Source organism: Phyllobates terribilis, unplaced genomic scaffold (genome assembly GCF_046119375.1).
Source record: "Phyllobates terribilis strain yellow unplaced genomic scaffold, ASM4611937v1 Scaffold_12__6_contigs__length_324123572, whole genome shotgun sequence".
Taxonomy (NCBI): domain Eukaryota; kingdom Metazoa; phylum Chordata; class Amphibia; order Anura; family Dendrobatidae; genus Phyllobates; species Phyllobates terribilis.
In genome coordinates this window covers 54,407,335-54,432,544 of record NW_027362772.1, presented here as the reverse complement: position 1 = coordinate 54,432,544, position 25,210 = coordinate 54,407,335, and positions in this window count along the sequence as shown.

Sequence of the window (25,210 nt, the reverse complement as noted above, 5' to 3'; positions counted from 1 at the left end):
GTTAATACCCTACGATTATCTGGAGGTTGGAATATTGCTGAATGTACGAAATAAGGATGTTCCAAAATGCCTTCAAATGAATGAGGCTTGTTAGGAATCAACAGGATTAGAAAAGATGGGTTTAACCTAACATTGAGCAAAACAATTTGCAGGATCGTAGCCAAGTGGCGCCATTGGTAGTCCATGGCCGGTAGATCAGAGCACAGCTAAGCTTCTTGCAGTATTTCCAGCGCCGTTCCTGATTAGTAGGAACAGGGACATAATTACTAAACAGAAGAGGCAACAAGGATGTCTCAGGTAGCAGAAGGTTCACAGTGGTCAGGTCAAGTAGCCACGGACTACCGATGTGGCCGCAGATCTGGGCTCCTGGGAGACTTTTTACTCAACCTTAGTTTAACGTACTAACTATATTAAGGTGGCATTTTATGGCTAAATTTTGCCATATAAAAGGTCCACAAGAGATCAAGTGGTGACTCTACATAATGTGACAGGTAGTCTTCAAAAGAACAGCCGTTTACTTAAAGGGGTTGTCCAATATATTGAATGGCGCCATGCTCTTCCGACTTTATACATCCGCCTGCCAAGGGAAATGCTGACAGCTAGTTAATAGGGTTGCCGGATGTCGGACCCTCACCGATCTGATATTGAAGAAGTACAGTAAGGATAGGTTATCAATATATAAGTCCTGGACAACCCCTCTTAGGGTCCCTAAATTTCTAAAAGATCGCAAAAATAGCTGAGTCCATATCCGTTATACAATGCTCAAAGAAAAACATCAACTAAAACGAGTAGGAGGTTGGAAGGTCATTAAAAGCCACAATCTAAAGCCATACGAATTTGGAAAGGAGGCAAACGACCAGAACGAAAATCCATTTCATTCTATTATTATTAAAATATAATGAATCACCTCTAATTAATTATGGTAGACAGTGATCCATAACCCGGAGTATTATGCTTGAGAATGTCTAATAAATTAAAAACTGTTAACACCCGTCTAATAAAACAATCCTGCAATTAACGAGTGTAATTCGAAGGAGCGGTTTTTGGCGTGATAGCCATTCTGGCTTGTGGACGCATTTAATCAATTCTTTTGTACAGTGGTTATTGTATTATTAGTCTCCTTGTACACTTCGCAGGCTCGTCTCTCATCTGTGACACTTGTCTTATGCACCTTCAAGAGTTCTATTCATGGCCACTACTTTGATGACTACATCAGAGCTATGAAAACTCATCCAGTACTTTCTTTAGAAGATATCAGTCAACTTTGACAAGTCCCATCTTATATTCAGGGACAGTTCCATCACGAGGTGTCAGTAGGCAAACATGAATGCTTTACAAAATTAGACTCCTTTAGCTTATTGCTACCCTTCATTCCAGCGTGGGAGGACCTGGTACTTGCCCACCCTTATGTCACACACAGTGTGGGAAAGACTAAGTGCAACATGAAGGGCTGAGGGGAAGGAAGCCCAGACACTAGGGAAAGGGGGAGTGGAAACCTAGACTGATCTAATAACACCCTTCCTACCCTACCGTCCCTATATTGGTTCCACACCAATCGCCAAGCAGGAAACCTAAGCCCTGTATATCCCTAGAGCTAGGCCCTAGATAGGGAGGGGAAGGGGGTGAGCACTGGTCAGCCCCACTACAAACAAAGGGGGAAAACTTAGCTTGAGCAGACACCAGAAAGATAACACCAAACGTCCCCCTAAGGCACCAGAGAGGACGCTAGCCGACTGCTATAGCTCCAAGCCTTCACAAGGGAAAATGTGAAGCAGACTGAGAGTTTATAAACACCCTGACCAGGGTGTGTCAAATCAGAGAAGGAGGGAGGTTGCCGCTGGGTCCAAAAGTCAGAAGGATTAAGAAGGCATCTACAATGTCAAACGCAGTGACCTTCTGCAGCCAGATGCAGAGTGACTGTCTGTTACATCTGACACACCCGTGACACCTTATCCCTTTTTTTTTACATGAGCGCTAATCCTTCCAACGTTGGCAATGGCATTGGTTGTGGAAAGGGAATGAAGACAAGGCATAGGATTAATTGGTGACATCCTGTTGACAGACCACTGAGCAAAAGATGAAGATGGACCACCTTTTTGGTATGCATGTCATTGGTTCAAGCCTACTTATTAAAGGTATTAGTGTTTCCTGGAGCCAGGAGAAGTGTCTTACCCTATCTGGGGGCTCTAGAAACTTGGTGGGACTTAAAGAAGTTGTCCCATAAACAATGTTTATGCCGTATCCACAGGATAGGAAAGAAATGTATAATCATTGATGGTCAGATTATCTCCAATCCCGAGAATAGGGTGCCCAATGTCTAGAGATGAGCAAACTCACTGTAAAGTTTGAGGTTCGTACCGGACACTAGGTGACCACTCATCCCTCAGAATGTCCCCTGTATAAATTGACTGGTAGTGAGCATGTGTGACCTCCTATAGACAGTGAATGGAGCAGTGGTCGTACATGCTCAGTACCGCTTCATTCACACAGAGAACTGTGGGGCCCTTTTTCTTGTGATTGACAGTGATTGTCCAGTGGTTAGACACTCAGAGATCATACAATGTCCTGTATGGTGAGCTGGATCTAATCTTGCTTCTACTGTATATGTTGTTTCTGCCATCTTGTTGAAGAATTGTGCAGGACACTAGGCACGGGACTGAAACGGGCAGAACAAAAAAACGCAATGAGATAAGGTACCTTGTGACAAAATCATTGATCATATCTGACCATAGATCAACTCAACACTAATGATGTCCAGTTGCACGCCAATACATGCAGCGAGATGAGGAGCTCCAAGACAAAAATTTGCATCTTCTTTTTGTGATGTTTCATGCATCCACACCACATATTCCCATCCAAGGTAGTAGAACTTGGTACTTGTCCTGTTTTCCACCATTGAAAGCTACCTGGTCGCCATCGCTTCCAAATTTGCCAATGCTATGTTGTTCGCAGACATGTAAGCCCAACAAAAGGTCAAAAATGGGGGAAGCCAACCTGAGCTAGTCCATAACAACCATTACGGGATGTATATCCCGCCTTATGCAACCTCGTTTATGGACAAATGTAGCAGATGTCTTTGGCAAGAGTCTTAGTCATCCCATATCTGAACATGTCAACGCATTGTAGAACGTACAGTATGAAAATGAAGCTCCACAGTAGATGAATGAATAAAACATTGGATTGCACAGAGGCAAGAAACAAGTTGACATGGTATTAATAGAAAGTAATAACAGTATTATGGGGGTAAGAGCAGATACATTTGTACCTATACACTGTATATCTATTCTTTAGCAATAAGGAGATCCGGTCACCTCACTAAACGGCACTTAACTTTATCTCTGGAGATTGGATACTGTGCGTTTCAAGTGAAAAGCTTTGATAGCTCCAGAACACAGAGGCGTCGAATATGTACAGCTAGTGTCAGTGTGGTTGGTTAATAAAACATAAGCCTCTCACTGCCGGAGGGGTCACTGTTTCTTTCTATGACTCTTGCTGCGTCTTCGCTCTGCTTAATGAGAAACATGTATGGGGGCAGTGGGAAAACCGAGACTCGCCACATTATTGCAAGACATTTTTTTTCTGCAAAACCTAGAAGTCCTTTAGGAAAAACTGTAGCAGCTTGATGTTAGTCAGACAATGGTATTATGTCGGACGTCTGGTATAACGTCTTCATATGGGGCAACGTTTTGATGCAGCTGGATACAAAGTATTTCCAACTCAGCCTGATGGAAAGGAGGAGTGAGAGAGAGAGTTGGAGTGACTACTGCGCTCAGCATCATAGTAGTGCCCATAGAGATAAATGTGGAGCGGAGTACGACAGGCTCTATAGAGGTCATGTGAAACACCCAATTATTAGACTGACAGAGTAATCTGCTTTAATGAATACTGTTCCTCTCTCTACCGACAGGTGTTTCTTGCTCCAGATGACAGCTGTTCCTTGCTATAGTGACAGCTGTTCCATGCTCTTCTGACAACTGTTCCTCTCTTCACTAATAGGTAATCCTTCCTGAAATTATGGCTGCTCCTCACTTTACTGACAGCTGTTCCTTAGCAGGGTTCTCTTCTCAAATAAAAGCTGTTTTGACAGCTGTTCTTTACTGTACTGACAGCTGTTCTTCACTGTACTGACAGCTGTTCTTCACTGTACTGATAGTCGTTCTTTACTGTACTGACAGTCATTCTTTACTGTACTGACAGCTGTTCTTCACTGTACTGACAGTTATTCTTCACTGCACTGACATCTGTTCTTCACTGTACTGATAGTCGTTCTTCACTGTATTGATAGCTGTTCTTCACTGTACTGACATCTGTTCTTCACTGTACTGATAGTCATTCTTCACTGTATTGATAGCTGTTCTTCACTGTACTGACAGTCATTCTTCACTGCATTGATAGCTGTTCTTCACTGTATTGATAGCTGTTCTTCACTGTATTGATAGCTGTTCTTCACTGTACTGACAGTCATTCTTCACTGCATTGATAGCTGTTCTTCACTGTACTGACAGCTGTTCTTCACTGTACTGACAGCTGTTCTTCACTGCACTGATAGTCGTTCTTCACTGTATTGATAGCTGTTCTTCACTGTACTGACAGTCATTCTTCACTATACTGACAGCTGTTCTTCACTGTACTGACAGCTGTTCTTCACTGTACTGATAGTTGTTCTTCACTGTACTGACAGCTGTTCTTCACTGTACTGATAGTTGTTCTTCACTGTACTGACAGTCGTTCTTCACTGCACTGATAGCTGTGCTTCACTGTACTGACAGCTGTTCTTCACTGTACTGACAGTCATTCTTCACTGCACTGATAGCTGTTCTTCACTGTACTGACAGTCATTCTTCACTGTACTGACAGTCATTCTTCACTGTACTGACAGCTGTTCTTCACTGTATTGATAGCTGTTCTTCACTGTACTGACAGCTGTTCTTCACTGTACAGGTAGTTGTTCTTCACTGTACTGACAGCTGTTCTTCACTGTACTGACAGCTGTTTTTCACTGTACTGACAGCTGTTCTTCACTGTACTGACAGCTGCTCCTTGTTTAAAATTACAGCTGTTCCTTGTTTCACAGACAGCTATTTCTTCCTCAAATGACATCTGTTCCATACACTCCTGACATCTGTTCCTTCTTCAATGACAGCTGTTCCCTACACTCCTTACAGCTGCTCCTTACTTTACTGACAGCTGTCCCTTACTCTAATGTCAGCTGATCCTCACTGTACTGAAAGCTTGTCTTCCTGTTTCTGTGACAGCTGTTCCTTCCTTAAATAACGCCTCTTCCTCAGGTCTTGTTCACACATTGTATTTTTGCAGCTTTTTTTCAGCACATCTTTCAAGGGTAAAAAAAAATGCTGCCGTTCATTACAAAATGAATGAGATTTCTGAAATCTCATGTACATGCTGCTTATTTATTCAGTGCAAAATGTAACCATCACTGTGTTTATTTTTCAAATCGGTCAGTTTTTTCAGAATTTTGCAGCAATTTTCACCCATTCAAATGAATGTGATACAAAGATGCAAGTAAAAACACATCAAAAATGTGTACAAAATTTGCGTATTGTATGTAGCGTTTTTTTTGCTAATGCTCTGGTTTTTGGTGCAGAAAAATCTGCTGCAAATACACCACGTAAATGCAACACCCTCTCTCAGATAACACCTTAATCTAGTGACAGTTCTTCCTTACTTAAAATGACAGTTGTTCATTACTGTGGCTTACTCCAGTGACAGCTCTTTCTTACTCTAGTGACAGCTGTTCCTTTTTATTACACTCCTGACAGCTCTTCCTAACTGCAGTGACAGCTCTTCCTTACTCTAGTGGCAGCTCTTCCTTACTCTAGTGGCAGCTCTTCCTTACTCCAGTGACAGCTCTTTCTTACTCTAGTGGCAGCTCTTCCTTACTCTAGTGACAGCTCTTCCTTTTTCTAGTTACAGCTCTGGTTTACTCTAGTGACAGCTCTTCCTTACTCTAGTGACAGCTCTTCCTTTTTCTAGTTACAGCTCTGGTTTACTCTAGTGACAGCTCTTCCTTACTCTAGTGGCAGCTCTTTCTTACTCTAGTGGCAGCTCTTTCTTACTCTAGTGGCAGCTCTTCCTCACTCTAGTGGCAGCTCTTCCTTACTCTAGTGGTGGCTCTTCCTCACTAGTGGCAGCTCTTCCTTCTTATTACACTCCTGATAGCTCTTCCTTTTTCTAGTTACAGCTCTGGCTTACTCTAGTGACAGCTCTTCCTTACTCTAGTGACAGCTCTTCCTTATTCTAGTGACAGCTCTTTCTTACTCTAGTGACAGCTGTTCCTTCTTATTACACTCCTGAAAGCTCTTCCTTTTTCTATTTACAGCTCTTCCTTACTCTAATGGTAGCTCTTCCTAACTCTAGTTACAGCTCTTCCTTACTCTAGTAACAGCTCTTTCTTACTCTAGTGGCAGCTCTTTCTTACTCTAGTGGCAGCTCTTCCCTACTCTAGTAACAGCTCTTTCTTACTCTAGTGGCAGCTCTTTCTTACTCTAGTGGCAGCTCTTCCTTACTCTAGTAACAGCTCTTTCTTACTCTAGTGGCAGCTCTTTCTTACTCTAGTGGCAGCTCTTTCTTACTCTAGTGGCAGCTCTTTCTTACTCTAGTGGCAGCTCTTTCTTACTCTAGTGGCAGCTCTTTCCTAGTGGAAGCTGTTCCTTCTTATTACACTCCTGAAAGCTATTCCTTTTTCTAGTTACAGCTCTTCCTTACTCTTAAAGGCAGCTCTTTCTTACTCTAGTGACTTCTCTTCCTTACTCTAGTGGCAGCTCTTCCCCTACTCTAGTGACAGCTCTTCCTTACTCTAGTGGCAGCTCTTTCTTACTCTAGTGGCAGCTCTTTCTTACTCTAGTGACAGCTGTTTCTTCTTATTACACTCCTGAATGCTATTCCTTTTTCTAGTTACAGCTCTTCCTTACTCTTAATGGCAGCTCTTCTTTACTCTAGTGACAGCTCTTCCTTACTCTAGTGACAGCTCTTCCTTACTCTAGTGACAGCTCTTCCTTACTTCAGTGCCAGCAATTTCTTACTCTAGTGGCAGCTCTTTCTTACTCTAGTGACAGCTGTTTCTTCTTATTACACTCCTGAAAGCTCTTCCCTTTTCTAGTTACAGCTCTTCCTTAATCTAATGGCAGCTCTTCCTAACTGTAGTTACAGCTCTTCCTTACTCTAGATACAGCTCTTCCTTACTCTAGTGGTAGATCTTTCTTACTCTAGTGACAGCTCTTCCTTACTCTAGTGGCAGCTTTCTTACTCTAGTGACAGCTCTTCCTTACTCTAGTGGCAGCTTTCTTACTCTAGTGGCAGCTCTTCCCTACTATAGTGGCAGTTCTTTCTTCCTTACTCTAATGGCAGCTCTTCCTAACTGTAGTAACAGCCCTTCCTTACTCTAGTGACAGCTGTTCCTTACTCTAGTGACAGCTATTACTTCTTATTACACTCCTGACAGCTCTTCCTTTCTCTAGTTACAGCTCTTCCTTACTCTAGTGGTAGATCTTTCTTACTCTAGTGGCAGCTCTTCCGTACTCTAGTGGCAGCTCTTTCTTACTCTAGTGGCAGCTCTTCCGTACTCTTGTGGCAGCTCTTCCGTACTCTTGTGGCAGCTCTTTCTTACTCTACTGGCAGCTGTTCCTTCTTATTACACTCCTGACAGCTCTTCCTTTTTCTAGTTACAGCTCTTCCTTGCTCTAGTGATAGCTCTTCCTTACTCTAGTGACAGCTCTTCCCTACTCTAGTGGCAGCTCTTCCTTACTCTAGTGGTGGCTCTTCCTCACTCTAGTGGCAGCTCTTCCTTCTTATTACACTCCTGATAGCTCTTCCTTTTTCTAGTTACAGCTCTGGCTTACTCTAGTGACAGCTCTTCCTTACTCTAGTGACAGCTCTTCCTTATTCTAGTGACAGCTCTTTCTTACTCTAGTGACAGCTCTTTCTTACTCTAGTGACAGCTGTTCCTTCTTATTACACTCCTGAAAGCTCTTCCTTTTTCTATTTACAGCTCTTCCTTACTCTAATGGTAGCTCTTCCTAACTCTAGTTACAGCTCTTCCTTACTCTAGTGGCAGCTCTTTCTTACTCTAGTGGCAGCTCTTTCTTACTCTAGTGGCAGCTCTTTCTTACTCTAGTGGCAGCTCTTCCCTACTCTAGTGGCAGCTCTTCCTTACTCTAGTAACAGCTCTTTCTTACTCTAGTGGCAGCTCTTTCTTACTCTAGTGGCAGCTCTTCCCTACTCTAGTGGCAGCTCTTCCTTACTCTAGTAACAGCTCTTTCTTACTCTAGTGGCAGCTCTTTCTTACTCTAGTGGCAGCTCTTTCTTACTCTAGTGGCAGCTCTTTCTTACTCTAGTGGCAGCTCTTTCTTACTCTAGTGGCAGCTCTTTCTTACTCTAGTGGCAGCTCTTTCTTACTCTAGTGGCAGCTCTTTCTTACTCTAGTGGCAGCTCTTTCTTACTCTAGTGGCAGCTCTTCCTTACTCTAGTGGCAGCTCTTCCTTACTCTAGTGGCAGCTCTTCCTTACTCTAGTGGCAGCTCTTTCCTAGTGGAAGCTGTTCCTTCTTATTACACTCCTGAAAGCTATTCCTTTTTCTAGTTACAGCTCTTCCTTACTCTTAAAGGCAGCTCTTTCTTACTCTAGTGACTTCTCTTCCTTACTCTAGTGGCAGCTCTTCCCCTACTCTAGTGACAGCTCTTCCTTAATCTAGTGGCAGCTCTTTCTTACTCTAGTGGCAGCTCTTTCTTACTCTAGTGGCAGCTCTTTCTTACTCTAGTGACAGCTGTTTCTTCTTATTACACTCCTGAAAGCTATTCCTTTTTCTAGTTACAGCTCTTCCTTACTCTTAATGGCAGCTCTTCTTTACTCTAGTGACAGCTCTTCCTTACTCTAGTGACAGCTCTTCCTTACTTCAGTGCCAGCAATTTCTTACTCTAGTGGCAGCTCTTTCTTACTCTAGTGACAGCTGTTTCTTCTTATTACACTCCTGAAAGCTCTTCCCTTTTCTAGTTACAGCTCTTCCTTAATCTAATGGCAGCTCTTCCTAACTGTAGTTACAGCTCTTCCTTACTCTAGATACAGCTCTTCCTTACTCTAGTGGTAGATCTTTCTTACTCTAGTGGCAGCTTTCTTACTCTAGTGACAGCTCTTCCTTACTCTAGTGGCAGCTTTCTTACTCTAGTGGCAGCTCTTCCCTACTATAGTGGCAGATCTTTCTTCCTTACTCTAATGGCAGCTCTTCCTAACTGTAGTAACAGCCCTTCCTTACTCTAGTGACAGCTGTTCCTTACTCTAGTGACAGCTATTACTTCTTATTACACTCCTGACAGCTCTTCCTTTCTCTAGTTACAGCTCTTCCTTACTCTAGTGGTAGATCTTTCTTACTCTAGTGGCAGCTCTTCCGTACTCTAGTGGCAGCTCTTCCGTACTCTTGTGGCAGCTCTTCCGTACTCTTGTGGCAGCTCTTTCTTACTCTACTGGCAGCTGTTCCTTCTTATTACACTCCTGACAGCTCTTCCTTTTTCTAGTTACAGCTCTTCCTTACTCTAGTGATAGCTCTTCCTTACTCTAGTGACAGCTCTTCCCTACTCTAGTGGCAGCTCTTCCTTACTCTAGTGGTGGCTCTTCCTTACTCCAGTGACAGCTGTTTCTTCTTATTACACTCCTGATAGCTCTTCCTTTCTCTAGTTACAGCTCTTCTTTTCTCTAGTGACAGCGCTCTTTTACTCTAGAGACAGCTTTTCTTTACTCCAGTGACAGCTCTTCCTTACTTCAGTGACAGCTCTTCCTTACTCCAGTGACAGTAATGGATCATAACTAAGAGGGTTCAAATACACATTAAAAGAAAACTTACAGCCAAGTTGGGAAATAACCCCAATAACAGTAATTTAGGCCAGTATACAGCGAGTGTAAGTAGAGTGCCTAAGGCGCTTTTCTTTTCAGAGCTTAAGATATTGATGACCTGTCGCCAATATTAATATCAGTTCACTGGCGTCACCCAGCACCCTAATTGTCTTCAGCAACAGCAGCAACCGGATGTAAGCAGTAAAAGGAGTCTGTTTACCAGGGGGGACCAGGATGGGCACATTACTACAAGATAGGGACCAGAATGGGCACATTACTACAAGATGGGGACCTGGATGGGCACATTACTACAAGATGGGGACCAGGATGGGCACATTACTACAAGATAGGGACCAGAATGGGCACATTACTACAAGATGGGGACCAGGATGGGCACATTACTACAAGATGGGGACCAGGATGGGCACATTACTACAAGATGAGGACCAGGATGGGCACATTACTACAAGATGGGGACCAGGATGGGCACATTAGTACAAGATGGAGACCAGGATGGGCACATTACTACAAGATGAGGACCAGGATGGGCACATTACTACAAGATGGAGACCAGGATGGGCACATTACTACAAGATTGGGACCAGGATGGGCACATTACTACAATATGAGGACCAGGATGGGCACATTAATACAAGATGAGGACCAGGATGGGCACATTACTACAAGATGAGGACCAGGATGGGCACATTACTTCAAGATGGGGACCAGGATGGTTATGTTACTACAAGATGGGGACCAGGATGGGCACGTTACTATAAGATGGGGACCAGGATGGACATGTTACTACAAGATGGGGACCAGGATGGACATGTTACTACAAGATGGGGACCAGGATGGGCACATTACAACAAGATGTGGACCAGGATGGGCACATTACTACAAGATGGGGACCAGGATGAGCACATTACTACAAGATGGGGACCGGGATGGGGCACAATACTACAAGATGGGGACCAGGATGAGCACATTACTACAAGATGGGGACCGGGATGGGGCACAATACTACAAGATGGGGACCAGGATGGGCACATTACAACAAGATGTGGACCAGGATGGGCACATTACTACAACATGAGGACCAGGATGGGCACATTACTACAATATGGGGACCAGGATGGGCACATTACTACAATATGGGGACCAGGATGGGCACATTAATACAAGATGAGGACCAGGATGGGCACATTACTACAAGAGGAGGACCAGGATGGGCACATTACTTCAAGATGGGGACCAGGATGGTTATGTTACTACAAGATGGGGACCAGGATGGGCACATTACTATAAGATGGGGACCAGGATGGACATGTTACTACAAGATGGGGACCAGGATGGGCACATTACAACAAGATGTGGACCAGGATGGGCACATTACTACAAGATGGGGACCAGGATGAGCACATTACTACAAGATGGGGACCAGGATGAGCACATTACTACAAGATGGGGACCGGGATGGGGCACAATACTACAAGATGGGGACCAGGATGGGCACATTACTACAAGATGGGGACCAGGATGGGCAAATTACTACAAGATGGGGACCAGGATGGGCACATTACTACAAGATGGGGACCAGGATGGGCACATTACTACAAGATGGGGACCAGGATGGGCACATTACTACAAGATGGGAACCAGGATGGACTCATTACTACAATATGGGGACCAGGATGGGCACATTACTACAAGATGGGGACCGGGATGGGGCACAATACAACAAGATGGGGACCAGGATGGGCACATTACTACAAGATGGGAACCAGGATGGGCACATTACTACAAGATGGGAACCAGGATGGGCACATTACTACAAGATGGGAACCAGGATGGACACATTACTACAAGATGGGAACCAGGATGGGCACATTACTACAAGATGGGAACCAGGATGGGCACATTACTACAAGATGGGAACCAGGATGGACTCATTACTACAAGATGGGGAGCAGGATGGGTACATTAATACAAGATGAGGACCAGGATGGGCACATTACTACAAGATGGGGACCAGGATGAGCACATTACTACAAGATGGGGACCGGGATGGGGCACAATACTACACGATGGGGACCAGAATGAGCACATTACTACAAGATGGGGACCGGGATGGGGCACAATACTACAAGATGGGGACCAGGATGGGCACATTACAACAAGATGTGGACCAGGATGGGCACATTACTACAAGATGAGGACCAGGATGGGCACATTACTACAATATGGGGACCAGGATGGGCACATTACTACAATATGGGGACCAGGATGGGCACATTAATACAAGATGAGGACCAGGATGGGCACATTACTACAAGAGGAGGACCAGGATGGGCACATTACTTCAAGATGGGGACCAGGATGGTTATGTTACTACAAGATGGGGACCAGGATGGGCACATTACTATAAGATGGGGACCAGGATGGACATGTTACTACAAGATGGAGACCAGGATGGGCACATTACTACAAGATGGGGACCAGGATGGGCACATTACTACAAGATGGGGACCAGGATGGGCACATTACTACAAGATGAGGACCAGGATGGGCACATTACTACAAGATGGAGACCAGGATGGGCACATTACTACAAGATGGGGACCAGGATGGGCACATTACTACAATATGGGGACCAGGATGGGCACATTAATACAAGATGAGGACCAGGATGGGCACATTACTACAAGATGAGGACCAGGATGGGCACATTACTTCAAGATGGGGACCAGGATGGTTATGTTACTACAAGATGGGGACCAGGATGGGCACGTTACTATAAGATGGGGACCAGGATGGACATGTTACTACAAGATGGAGACCAGGATGGGCACATTACTACAAGATGGGGACCAGGATGGGCACATTACTACAAGATGGGGACCAGGATGGGCACATTACTACAAGATGAGGACCAGGATGGGCACATTACTACAAGATGGAGACCAGGATGGGCACATTACTACAAGATGGGGACCAGGATGGGCACATTAATACAAGATGAGGACCAGGATGGGCACATTACTACAAGATGAGGACCAGGATGGGCACATTACTACAAGATGAGGACCAGGATGGGCACATTACTTCAAGATGGGGACCAGGATGGTTATGTTACTACAAGATGGGGACCAGGATGGGCACATTACTATAAGATGGCGACCAGGATGGACATGTTACTACAAGATGGGGACCAGGATGGGCACATTACAACAAGATGTGGACCAGGATGGGCACATTACTACAAGATGGGGACCAGGATGAGCACATTACTACAAGATGGGGACCGGGATGGGGCACAATACTACAAGATGGGGACCACATTACTACAAGATGGGGACCAGGATGGGCACATTACTACAAGATGGGGACCAGGATGGGCAAATTACTACAAGATGGGGACCAGGATGGGCACATTACTACAAGATGGGGACCAGGATGGGCACATTACTACAAGATGGGAACCAGGATGGACTCATTACTACAATATGGGGACCAGGATGGGCACATTACTACAAGATGGGGACCGGGATTGGGCACAATACAACAAGATGGGGACCAGGATGGGCACATTACTACAAGATGGGAACCAGAATTGGCACATTACTACAAGATGGGAACCAGGATGGGCACATTACTACAAGATGGGAACCAGGATGGGTACATTACTACAAGATGGGAACCAGGATGGACTCATTACTACAAGATGGGGAGCAGGATGGGGACCAGGATGGGACACAATACTACAAGATGAGGACCACATTACTACAAGATGGGGACCAGGATGGACATGTTACTACAAGATGGGGACCAGGATGGACATGTTACTACAAGATGGGGACCAGGATGGGCACATTACAACAAGATGTGGACCAGGATGGGCACATTACTACAAGATGGGGACCAGGATGAGCACATTACTACAAGATGGGGACCGGGATGGGGCACAATACTACAAGATGGGGACCAGGATGAGCACATTACTACAAGATGGGGACCGGGATGGGGCACAATACTACAAGATGGGGACCAGGATGGGCACATTACAACAAGATGTGGACCAGGATGGGCACATTACTACAACATGAGGACCAGGATGGGCACATTACTACAATATGGGGACCAGGATGGGCACATTACTACAATATGGGGACCAGGATGGGCACATTAATACAAGATGAGGACCAGGATGGGCACATTACTACAAGAGGAGGACCAGGATGGGCACATTACTTCAAGATGGGGACCAGGATGGTTATGTTACTACAAGATGGGGACCAGGATGGGCACATTACTATAAGATGGGGACCAGGATGGACATGTTACTACAAGATGGGGACCAGGATGGGCACATTACAACAAGATGTGGACCAGGATGGGCACATTACTACAAGATGGGGACCAGGATGAGCACATTACTACAAGATGGGGACCAGGATGAGCACATTACTACAAGATGGGGACCGGGATGGGGCACAATACTACAAGATGGGGACCACATTACTACAAGATGGGGACCAGGATGGGCACATTACTACAACATGGGGACCAGGATGGGCAAATTACTACAAGATGGGGACCAGGATGGGCACATTACTACAAGATGGGGACCAGGATGGGCACATTACTACAAGATGGGAACCAGGATGGACTCATTACTACAATATGGGGACCAGGATGGGCACATTACTACAAGATGGGGACCGGGATGGGGCACAATACAACAAGATGGGGACCAGGATGGGCACATTACTACAAGATGGGAACCAGGATGGGCACATTACTACAAGATGGGAACCAGGATGGGCACATTACTACAAGATGGGAACCAGGATGGACACATTACTACAAGATGGGAACCAGGATGGGCACATTACTACAAGATGGGAACCAGGATGGGCACATTACTACAAGATGGGAACCAGGATGGACTCATTACTACAAGATGGGGAGCAGGATGGGTACATTAATACAAGATGAGGACCAGGATGGGCACATTACTACAAGATGGGGACCAGGATGAGCACATTACTACAAGATGGGGACCGGGATGGGGCACAATACTACACGATGGGGACCAGGATGAGCACATTACTACAAGATGGGGACCGGGATGGGGCACAATACTACAAGATGGGGACCAGGATGGGCACATTACAACAAGATGTGGACCAGGATGGGCACATTACTACAAGATGAGGACCAGGATGGGCACATTACTACAATATGGGGACCAGGATGGGCACATTACTACAATATGGGGACCAGGATGGGCACATTAATACAAGATGAGGACCAGGATGGGCACATTACTACAAGAGGAGGACCAAGATGGGCACATTACTTCAAGATGGGGACCAGGATGGTTATGTTACTACAAGATGGGGACCAGGATGGGCACATTACTATAAGATGGGGACCAGGATGGACATGTTACTACAAGATGGAGACCAGGATGGGCACATTACTACAAGATGGGGACCAGGATGGGCACATTACTACAAGATGGGGACCAGGATGGGCACATTACTACAAGATGAGGACCAGGATGGGCACATTACTACAAGATGGAGACCAGGATGGGCACATTACTACAAGATGGGGACCAGGATGGGCACATTACTACAATATGGGGACCAGGATGGGCACATTACTACAAGATGAGGACCAGGATGGGCACATTACTACAAGATGAGGACCAGGATGGGCACATTACTTCAAGATGGGGACCAGGATGGTTATGTTACTACAAGATGGGGACCAGGATGGGCACGTTACTATAAGATGGGGACCAGGATGGACATGTTACTACAAGATGGGGACCAGGATGGGCACATTACTACAAGATGGGGACCAGGATGGGCACATTACTACAAGATGGGGACCAGGATGGGCACATTACTACAAGATGAGGACCAGGATGGGCACATTACTACAAGATGGAGACCAGGATGGGCACATTACTACAAGATGGGGACCAGGATGGGCACATTAATACAAGATGAGGACCAGGATGGGCACATTACTACAAGATGAGGACCAGGATGGGCACATTACTACAAGATGAGGACCAGGATGGGCACATTACTTCAAGATGGGGACCAGGATGGTTATGTTACTACAAGATGGGGACCAGGATGGGCACATTACTATAAGATGGCGACCAGGATGGACATGTTACTACAAGATGGGGACCAGGATGGGCACATTACAACAAGATGTGGACCAGGATGGGCACATTACTACAAGATGGGGACCAGGATGAGCACATTACTACAAGATGGGGACCGGGATGGGGCACAATACTACAAGATGGGGACCACATTACTACAAGATGGGGACCAGGATGGGCACATTACTACAAGATGGGGACCAGGATGGGCAAATTACTACAAGATGGGGACCAGGATGGGCACATTACTACAAGATGGGGACCAGGATGGGCACATTACTACAAGATGGGAACCAGGATGGACTCATTACTACAATATGGGGACCAGGATGGGCACATTACTACAAGATGGGGACCGGGATTGGGCACAATACAACAAGATGGGGACCAGGATGGGCACATTACTACAAGATGGGAACCAGAATTGGCACATTACTACAAGATGGGAACCAGGATGGGCACATTACTACAAGATGGGAACCAGGATGGGCACATTACTACAAGATGGGAACCAGGATGGACTCATTACTACAAGATGGGGAGCAGGATGGGGACCAGGATGGGACACAATACTACAAGATGAGGACCACATTACTACAAGATGGGGACCAGGATGGGCACATTACTACAAGATGGGGACCAGGATGGGCACACTACTACAAGATGAGGACCAGGATGGGCACATTACTACAAGATGGGGACCAGGATGGGCACATTACTACAAGATGCGGACATTACTACAAGATGAGGATCAGGATGGGGGACATTACTACAAGATGAGAACCAGGATGGGAATATTTCTACAAGATGGGGAAAGTACTACAAGATTACATTACTATAAGATGTTGGTCAGAATTACGATATGGTGCTAATTGTAAGAAGAAAAAAAAAAATCACTGTATGTGGCCAATTAGGGGACACAAAAAGGAAATAAAAATTGTAAAAATGAAAAAAAAAAAGTTCAAAATAAAAGTATGAAAATTTGTTTTGGACAGTAAAAATGCAGTTTTATGTATAAACTACAGTAAACAAAAATAGTGCACATTTGTTATCGCTGTACCCATAATGACCCAACCTATAAAACTGTACCATAGCCCATACAATGAATGCCATTTAAAAGGATAAAATAAAAAAAATAAAAAAAAATGTTAAAAAAAAATGATCAAAAGGTGTATAGAAAAAAAAATAAGGTATCACTAAAAATTTCATATCATACAGCAAAGAATGCTGCTCTTCAAATTCACATTTTTCCTATGCGTGGACAATATATTCTAACCCCTGCTAGGGGGTATGGGTGCACATACACTATATGAACTGAATAAGTATGTATTATACATTTATAGTAGAAAAAAACATCACAGTGATCAGACCTCAGCAAATGGCCTCACTCAGGCAGGAGGACGGCAGCGAGAGGTTACGGTACAGCTTGTTTGGAGGGGACGACCTTCTCCCAGCGGGCTGTCAGGATGAGATGAGAAGGGGCTGCCATAGACCCTCAGGTGCTCTCTGATTTGTTGAAAAAAGTCGTGTCTTCTCTGCAAACTTGAGCTTTTTACTGAAACTCTTATTATTTATAGTTATTTCTTGTAATTTTTTCAGACACTTAAGACACTCTTAAGACAATTTACATGACAGGGGGAATTATCCTCATTTACTTTGGCGTTTTACATCACATCATTTTCTGTGGAGGGAACATTCTCACTTGATCTTTTCTGTTACTTTTTCAGGTTCAAAAAAAATGCATGAAGGTCAATGGAGGTCATGGCTCCGAGCTAGGAGCAGTGCATGCTGGTACTCTGCGAATGTGACACAACGATATTATTTGCCTTTACCGTTTGTTTCTTTTGCTGAATTTTCTTAAAGTGTATGTGTTCTTTCACACAAAACCTGTAGAAAGGCATGGTGCCCTCATCTAACAAAAATGTAATACACATATCACTATAAGATATTCAGGATGAGTCTCAATTATCATGTTCTGTAACTTACCATATTCTTTTCAGTGGGCAGTTCTTCTTCATCAGCATTCTGCCAGCACTCTAGGTCCTGGAACTTCTTTCTCCTCACTTACCAACATGCATTGCACATGCTAATGTCCAATGGCTCCCCTGCCCTGAAAGCCACCCTTATTGTGCTTAAATGCAATTTGGCAGACAGGAGAGCAGGAGTAGAGGCAAAGACCTGACCCCACTTCCTGTAGAGAGACAAAGACCCCCCACTTTCTGTAGAGAGATAAAGATCTGCCCACTTCCTTTAGAGAGATGAAGACCCGCCCCCACTTCCTGTAGAGAGATGAAGACCCGCCCCCACTTCCTATAGACATGAAGACCCGCCCCCACTTCCTGTAGAGATGAAAACCTGACCCCACTTCCTGTAGAGAGATGGCCAGCCCCCACTTCCTGTAGAGAGATGAAGACCAGTCCCCACTTCCTGTAGAGAGATGAAGACCTGCCCCTTCTTTCTGTAGAGATAAAGATCCGCCCCCACTTCCTGTACAGAGATAAAGATCCGCCCCCACTTCCTGTAGAGAGATGAAGACCCGCCCCCACTTCCTGTAGAGAGATGAAGACCCGCCCCCACTTCCTGTAGAGATGAAGACCAGCCCCCACTTCCTGTAGAGAGATGAAGACCTGCCCCTTCTTTCTGTAGAGATAAAGATCCGCCTCCACTTCCTGTACAGAGATAAAGATCCGCCCCCACTTCCTGTACAGAGATAAAGACCCACCCCCACTTCCTGTAGAGAGATGAACACAAGCTCCCACATCCAGTAGAGAGAAAAAGTAGGGTAGGGTATAACTTGCTGAGCACTGGGGGTCTGACGAAAGGTATCCCCAGCAATCTCAAGGATGGAGCGCCACAACCCCAAGAACAGGACTCAGAACCCCTGTCTTGAGTGGAGCAGAGGTGTGCCTCCTCATCCTCCACTTCCTTAAAGAGGTTGTCCACTACTTTAGCATTGATGACCTATCCTTAGTATAGCTTATTAATGTCTGATTGGCTGGGGTTCGACACCCGGCACCCCTCACCGAACAGCTTTTATCGGTGTTGGCGGCTCCGGATGGAAATACTCACTTGCAGAGCTGTCTGTCTTCCGATAGTAGCGGCCAATTGATTTGAATAGGAGGCGGATGTTTAGTATCAAGCCTCGACCACTATCGGAAGATGGCCAGCTACACAAGTGAGTACTTACGACTGGCAGCTGCCGACACCAATGACAACTGATCGGCGGGGGGTGCCGGGTGTCGGACCCCGACCGATCAGACAATGATGATCTATCCTAACAATAGGTCTTCAATGCTAAAGTAGAGGACAATCTCTTTAATGGTCTATGGGACTTCCAGAGTACATTGCTTAGATATTTTCACCAGTTCCATTTACCATGAATAGAGCGGAGCATGCGCATCTCTTCTACATTCAAAACAAAGCCCCATTCTTAGGATCTCTGTGTATCTCCGTTGCCCGAACACCAGCTATGAGCAAGTTATTGTCTATCGTAAGACTAGGGGATAAATTGCCATTGTGGGAAAACCCTTTTGGGTGAATGGATGTTCATGAATGTGCATGATCTGTAGAAGGATGGCGTGACACAGGGGAACAGCAATAGCCAAGAAAGTGGTGAGCGGTAGTGGCCAGGAAAAGGAAAGCAGTGTGGACAAAGAAAATCAGCAGCAACTAGTAAAAGTCACATATCTGTGAATCCACCATATGACCATGAATGTTATCCTCATGGAATAATGACGCTTTCTATTGAATGATAGAAAACAGAGATCATAAAAACTAAAAAGAATTGATATGGAAATTGTGCTTTTTTTTGTCTTACAAGGAATGAAATGTATTTTCTGAAAGTGGAATACCCCTTAATTTCCATATTGACCCCTAAGAACTTTTGCAACCATCAATGGAATCCAACCCAAAAGGTTAGGCACCAGTAAAAACCTTTTCTGGCACGTTGACCAAGTGGCTCTTGGGATTGGTCCAGCCCCGACATAGCGGTTACAACATATGTCCATTAATTTCAATGTTTTATTTGCTTACACGCCACTTGACCTAAAGGAAGGTTACGGTAAATAATAAACCGGCCCATTTACGTTTGGAAGAGATCGAAGCTTTCATCCTCTCCCGTCCGTGCCTAACAAGACTCCACTTTGAGTTGGATGGAAATGACGAGTAAATGAATAGCGATTGTGCTTTATGGAAATGTAACCTGATTTATTGAAATAATGGCGCTCATATCTAGGACACATTTGTCATACAGCGGGACAAGAGATCTATACATGTTTATTAATAACGATTAATAACAGTCAGGCCGTTTGCATGGCAGAATTGATGGCCGGGACTTCTTACGGCTATTTTGCAGAAAATTGTTTTTAATTAACTATTTACGCGCATTTATATTCATTTCATTTTCAACCCCACGAGCTACAGATTAATTAATGAAAAGGAAAGTTGAAAAGCAAACTTTTCGTTTACTGATGATGTATTGTGACACCAGTTATTATGCGGAAAATCGGACGAGGCTTGTTTTATTTTATTCCGATTCGTCATGGATTTAGTTCATTGGCTTTTATGTCGAGGCGTGATCGGTCAATGGAATGGGATTTAACAGATGACATTGAGGTGGGAGTTAAAAGTATAATATCACATTGAAGTGGGAGTTAAAGGGAATCTGTCAGCAGGTTTAATCTTAGAGCAGCATGATGTAGGAGCGTATACCCTGATTCCAGGGATGGGTCACTTGTTCAGCAGCTTGCTTTAGTTTCAATACAATCAGTGTTTTATTAGCTGTAGATTATCACGGAAAGACTAGGTGTCTCATGCCAACCAGTCCAGCTAATCTGTGTAACCCCGCCCCCACCACTGATTGGCACGAAGCTGCCAATCAGTGGTGTGGGTGGGGTTATAAAGGGCACAGCATTCAGAGCACAGCAGATAAAACAGGGAGCAGTCCAGTAAGTGACACATTGCTGGAATCGGGGTCTCTGCCCCTACATCATCTTAGATTACACAGCAAAAACCTGTTGACTGATTCCCTTCAAATAATTGACTTGTGCAAGAAAAAAAAAGGGAGAAAATACAACATTGGAATGCTCAAGGATGTAGACGGAAAGATTATCATTGCTGGTTGGAACGACGTTAGTCGTTAGCCAGTGTTAGTACATAAAATAGAAAAATACATCCAGTATTGACGAAGGGTATTTTCTTGATTCTGGCTTGATTTATTCTTGAACTTCCAGTCTGTGGTCCAGTCGGAGCTCCATTACTGTGTCCGAAATCCATTTCTTACAAGACCTTTGCTTTCACTGTCTGCGCTCATAAAGGGGCTGTCCGGTGAAAACAATCTGTCACCTATACAAACGATAGGCTATACCTTATAGATCTTTGGGGGTCCAACAGCTGGGATCTGCCCCAATCAGCTAGAATGGAGCATGCATAACCGCCGTTCCATTCTATTCCTTATGTGCTGCCTAGCGCTCAGATACATAGGATAGTCAGTTATTTTATTTCTTTTAGGAAAAGTAAAACAAAATATGCTCCAAGGTGGAAAAAAGTAAGGCTGATGAATAAAAGATACTACGACGACCCGTTCACGGGACTTACTATCCTAAAGTCAACCACTCTGCCTCCATCCTCACCCAACAAGCACGTTCGCGAGTGCTACTCTTCTACATATCATCTACTTGTCTAATGAGGCAATAAATTCTCATTATAATATAATTTAATGAAATGCATGAGCAATAAACAGGAAATTAATAGGAAAATGCTCATTAGGCATCAATCGGATTAGCAATGGGGATGGTAATGGTTATAGATTTGTCTTTTCCTGTGCCAAAAAGTGCCCGGGGGTAACAAGTGACATCATTGCTACTGCCCCTCTACACTGCACTTTGTTTTCTCTTCATTAGCTTTCTGTCTTGCCTTATATGTCATCTTCTATATATTCTAAGCCTATAAACATTTTTCTTTGGACACTAGTCCGAGTCTGAATTAATTGAATCAGTTATGAAAGGAGTTGTGTAGTGTAATATTTTAATATAATCTATTGAAGTTGCCAGAAGTCGTCTTCTGTTCAAGATCTTTGTGGTGACAAAGAGCCATTTTTTCTCTGCAGGATCTGTCCTGACCTAAACAGACAATCCATTGTAAATATATGCTGTGTAATGCTTCATTTGTCCTGTGGTGGCGCTTCAGAGAAATAACACTTTCTACCAGATTCCAGTTGATTACTGAGGATCCCAGAAGGTGTATCAGCATTTTGTTAAAAGAAATGAGGATCTAGCAGCATGTTGGACCTCCTGAAATTTTTCTTTTGGCCATAGATTTCATTAGGCGATTACATTTTTCTGTAGGGATATTGGCTCAAGTGAACAGGATAGCTTCTCACAGTTGCCACCGATTAGGTGAAGATGATGGCATTCTCTGATCTACCTTGTCCCAGAGATGCGCTAGAAGATCTGTAGACTGTAAAGACCAAGGAAGCAAGGAAAACTCACTGATGTGTTCCTGAAAGTAATCCATGACTATATGACCCAGTGGTTTGGTGAATTGTCCTCCTGCTAAAGCAAAAACAGCTACCATGAAGGGATGATGTTGGACGACCACAATGCTTAAGTAACTTCTACTGTCCAAAAGGTCATCGACAGGTATCAGAGAGCCCAGGTAGTGCAAAGAGACCATTTCCCATCATGGCTGCATCTCCACCAGCCGGACAGTTTGGGTTCAACAATACATGTTGCCTGTAAAGAATTCTGACCTTCCCTTCAGAATGGTGTCACAGATATCTGGATCCATCAGACCAGGTGATGTTTTTCTACTGCTCAGTGGAGTCTAGCCGTTTCCCTTAGACAGTAATTGCACTAGGACTGGTCTATGTCTGTTATAGCCAGCCGTGCCAAGGATCGATGAGTTGTGCATTCGGACGCTCGTTAGTTGAACACCAGCATTGTTGCCAATTTGCTTGACTGTTCACCGCCTCTTCATCAGAACAATTCTTGGCATCCTCTGACCCTTTTACTTGTTGTTTATGTCTCTTTTTGCTGGATGTTTGTCCTCGATCACACAATTCTCAGTACACTCTCCACATTGTTGAACGAGAAAATAGCACAAGGTTGGAGGTTTCTGCAATACTGACCTGGCTACTCTAACACCGATGTCCAAGCTTCGATCTAAGTCGCTCAGATTAATACGTTTTCCAGAATCTATTGTGGATATACGCAAAAAATGATCCACTGCTCACTTGATTTTATGTTGCCCTCCGGCTCCAATTGTGATAATAAAGTAATCACTTTGTGTTTATGTGCATAAAGTTTTAGGCAGGAGTGGAAAATACGCTGCAGAGTAAGAAGCTTTTAGAAATAGAAGTGTTAATAGTTTATTTTTTATCAATAAATAAAATGCAAAGTAAATGGACAAAAGAGAAATCTAAAGCGCATCAATATTTGATGTGACCAGCCTTTGCTTTCAAAACAGCATCGATTTTTCTAAGTACACTTGCATTTCGAAGGACTATAGTAAGGTGTATAAGTAACCAATTTTAACAAAAAGGTGATAATGATCATCATTTTCATATGTAGGTTGAGACAAGGTCATTAACTGAAACAGAAACCACTGTGTAAGAGGCTTAAACTGGGTGAAGATCAGACAACCTCAGCTACAAAGGTGAGGCTGTTGAAGACAGTTTCATGTCACAGATCATACACCATGGCAAGGCTGGGCGCAGCAAAAAGACACAAGGTAGTTATACTGCATCAGCAAGGTCTCTCACAGGCAAAGATTTCAAAGCAGACTGGAGTTTGAAGATGTGCTGTTCAAGCTCTTTTGAAAAAGCACCAAGAACTAGCCAACTCTGAGAACCAAAGACAAAGTGGTCAAACAAGGAGACTTAGTGCAGCAGGTGAAAAACACATCATGTATACTTCCTTTCAAAATTAGAAGATGTCCAGCACTGTCATTAGCTCAGAACTGGCAGCAACCAGTGGGATCCAGTTACACCCATCTGCTATTTAAAAAAGTCTGGCCAGAAATCTTCATGGAAGAATTGCAGTCAAAAGCCTTAACTTCAACATGCAAACAAGTGCAGAAAAATGGCAGCAGATGCTCTGGACTGATGAGTCAAAATGTGAAATATTTGGCTCTAACAAAAGGCAGTTTGTTTGCTGAAGGGCTGGAGAGCGGCACAATAATGAGTGTTTGCAGGAACAGTGATGCACGTTGAAGGGCCCTGCAAGTTTGAGGGTGCATCTCAGCAGAGATGGGGATTTGGCCAAAATTTATGGAGTCCTCAATGCTGAGAAATCCAGGCAGATACTTATCCATCATATAATACCATCAGGGAGGCGTCTGATAGGCTCCAAATTTATTCTGCTGCACGACAATGACCCTAAACATCCAACCAATGTCATTAAGGATGATGGGTACTGGAAATGATGATTTGACCCTGCAGAGCCCTGATCTCACATCATCCAGTCGGTCTGGGATCACAAGAGACAGAAAGATTAGCACAAGCCTTATACACAGAAGATCTGGGGTCAGTTCTCCAAGATGTTTGGAACAATCTTCCTGCCGAGCACCTTTAAAAACTGTGTGTAAATACAAGTACCTAGAAGAAGTGATAAAGGCAATGGGCGGTCACCAAATACTAATGTGATTTAGATTTCTCCTTTGTTCATTCACTTTGCATTTTAATTGATAAAAATAAACTACCAACACTTCCATTAGCATTCTTACTTTCTGCATGTTTTCCACACCTGCCTAAACTTTTGCACAGTACTGTATATATATATTTGTGTGTATAGTTTTGCATTGTTCTTTTCACGCTCTCGCTTTTCTGCCTTTTCACGCTTGTTTTATTGTAAATAAATGACTCTTGAGATAATCGTATTCTAAAAGAAACAATTGAATAATTGACAAGTGAAGCGTTTTCCGGATGCTTAATTCCTTCTAACCGTCTACGTGAGCCAGACAAAGTCGAGCACGCGGAATGAATGAGAGGCGACTGTGACAGCGTTTGACAATGAGCAGTGCAGTGTATTAATCAATGCGTTATATCGGCAGCAAGGAAAAAGACAAATGGGCACCGAAGGGGCTCTTCTCCTCTGCTGGACCCATCATTGATGTAAATCTTCACAAATCTAGACAATTTTTATTTTAAAGGGATGTGTATTAGGATTGTTGGATATATAGC